Raw genomic sequence first — 3,171 nt, forward strand, 5'->3', positions numbered from 1 at the left:
TCCTACTCTGGCAGATGATAATGGTTGGAAGTAAAGAACTTTCTTTTGGTGATTTGTTCATATTTAGCTTATCATGGCTGGCTCCTTCATTTGGCATGTTTTATCTAAGCAGCAAAGGCTATTTATACACTCATAATTATAAATATAGGACTGTTTGTTTGCCATCATAAATTCACATTTTCAAGAGTCATATTAAGACTATTTAATATTAAAATTAATTACTATTCAAGTTTAATATTTATCTTATTAAAAAGACAGCAGGTAGCTATATATCCAACAGAAGATTGATATCTAGCATATAGAAATGCTTAAAAAGAGAAAACAGCCTGATAGAAAACTGGACTATGGATTTGAGCAGTGAATTCTCCAAAGGAGAAGCAGTGACAACTGAATGCTGTTGTTTAGCTAGACTGACATTGAAGTATTTACGTTTATACCCATAGACAAATGCCATTCCCAGCCTTATTCTGAGAGGCCAGAAGGGTCTGAAAGCAGAGTCTCATGGCTGCACCAGCTGCTGAGAATAAGTGGCAGACAAGAGCTCGGTCTTAACATATTTTTTTCCAGCAGATTATTTTTTTTATTACTTTATAAATAATATCAATCAAAATTTCTACTTTCTCCCCTCCTCTCACTTCCCTCCCACTCCCTCACTCCCCCATTCACCCTCTCCCCCTTCAGTCCTAAGAGAGGGCAGGGTACCTTGCCCTGTGGGAAGTCCAAGGCCCTCCCCCCCATGCAGACTTAGGAAGGTTTGCATCCAAATAGACTAGGGTCCCAAAAAGCCAGTACATGCAGTAGAGACAAATCCCAGTGCCATTATCATTGGCTTCTCAGTCTGCCCCAAATGTCAGCCACATTCAGAGAGTCCAATTGATCTTATGCTTGTTCAGTCCCATCCAGCAGGATTTGGTGAGCTCTCATTAGCTCAGGCATACTGTCTCAGTAGGTGGACCAACCCCTTGCAGTCCTGACTTCCTTGCAGAGCTACAGTAATGAAAATAGCTTGGTATTGGCATAAAAACAGAGATGTTGACCAATGGAATTGAATTGAAGACCCGGATATTAATCCACAAACATACGCACATCTGATTTTTGACAAAGAAGCTAAAATTATACAATGGAAGAAAGCAAACATCTTTAACAAATGGTGCTGGCATAACTGGATGTCAACCTGTAGAAGAATGAAATAGATCCATATCTATCACCATGCACAAAACTCAATTCCAAATGGATTAAAGATCTCAATATAAATCTGACCACACTGAACCTGATAGAAGAGAAAGTAGGAAGTAGCCTGCAATATATGGGCACAGGAGACCACTTCCTATGTATAACCCCAGTAGCACAGACAATAAGAGCAATAATGAATAAATGGGACCTCCTGAAACTGAGAAGCTTCTGTAAAGCAAAGGACATAGTCGTTAAGACAAAAACAGAGAAGATCTTCACCAACCCCACATCAGACAAACATCTGATCTCCAAAATATATAAAGAACTCAAGAAACTAGACGTTAAGATTCTAAATAACCCAATTAAAAATGGGGTACTGAACTAAACAGAGAATTCTCAACAGAAGAATTTCAAATGGCTAAAAGATACTTAAGGACACGTTCAACTTCCTTAATCATCAGGGAAATGCAAATCAAAACAACTTTGAGATACCATCTTACACCTGTCAGAATGGCTAAAATAAAAAACACCAGTGATAGCCTATGCTGGAGAGGATGTGGAGTAAGGGGAACACTCATCCATTGCTGGTGGAAATGCAAACTTGTGCAAAAACTTTGGAAATCAGTGTGGCGGTTTCCACGAAAATTGGGAATCAACCTATCTCAGGATCCAGCAATACCACTCTTGGGAATATATCCAAGAGATGCCCAATCATACTACAAAAGCATTTGATGTTCATAGCAGCACTATTTGTAATAGCCAGAATGAAACAACCTAGTTGCCCCTCAATGGAAGAATGGATAAAGAAAGTGTGGTACATTTACACATTAGAGTACTACTCAGCAGTAAAAACCAATGACATCTTGAATTTTGCATGCAAATGGATGGAAATAGAAAACACTATCCTGAGTGAGGTAACACAGAACCAAAAAGATGAATATGGTATGTACCCACTCATTAGTGGATTCTAGCCATAAACAAAGAACATTGAGCCTATAGTTGGAGATCCTAGAGAAACTAAGTAATAAGGTGAACCCAAAGAAAAACATATACAGGTCCTCTTGGAAATTGGAAGCAGACAAGATTGCCAGGCCAATTTGGATACATAGGAGGTGGGGGTAGAGTGGGGGGAAGGGGGGAGGGGGAGATAGAAGGGAGAAGGGGAGGGTTGGGGAGAGCTTGGGGGAGTGGGATGGTTAAGATGGAGGAAGGATGGATATGGGAGCAGGGAAGGAGATATGTTAATTAAGGGAGCCATTTTGGGGGTGGCAAGAGGCTTGGCTCTCGAGGGGTTCTCAGGTGTCCACGGGGATGTCCCCAGCTAGGACCCTGGACAGTGGAGGAGAGGGTGCCTGAACTGGCCTTGTCCCTTAGTCTGACTGATGACTATCTTGAATAGAACCTTCATCTGGCGACAGATAGAGACAGAGACTCACATCAGAGCACTGGACTGAGCTCCCAAGGTCCAGTTGAAGAGCAGAAGGAGGGAGAATAAACAACACATTTATATAAACTCTTTTTTTTAGATAAGATCTCTTTATAATTTATTTATTTATTAAAGATTTCTGCCTCCTCCCTGCCACCGCCTCCCATTTCCCTCCCCCTCCCCCGATCAAGTCCCCCTCCCTCATCAGCCTGAAGTGCAATCAGGGTTCCCTGACCTGTGGGAAGTCCAAGGACCACCCACCTCCATCCAGGTCTAGTATGGTGAGCATCCAGACTGCCTAGGCTCCCCCAAAGCCAGTACGTGCAGTAGGATCAAAAACCCATTGCCATTGTTCTTGAGTTCTCAGTAGTCCTCATTGTCCACTATGTTCAGCAAGTCCAGTTTTATCCCATGCTTTTTTCAGACCCAGGCCAGCTGGCCTTGGTGAGTTTCCGATAGAACATTCCTATTGTCTCAGTGTGTGGTTGCACCCCTTGCGGTCCTGAGTTCCTTGCTCGTGCTCTCTCTCCTTCTGCTCCTGATTTGGACCTTGAGATTTCAGTCCAGTGCTC

Source organism: Alexandromys fortis, unplaced genomic scaffold, assembly GCF_014885135.2.
Source record: "Alexandromys fortis isolate MF-2015 unplaced genomic scaffold, M_Fortis_MF-2015_v1.1 scaffold_126, whole genome shotgun sequence".
Lineage (NCBI taxonomy): Eukaryota > Metazoa > Chordata > Mammalia > Rodentia > Cricetidae > Alexandromys > Alexandromys fortis.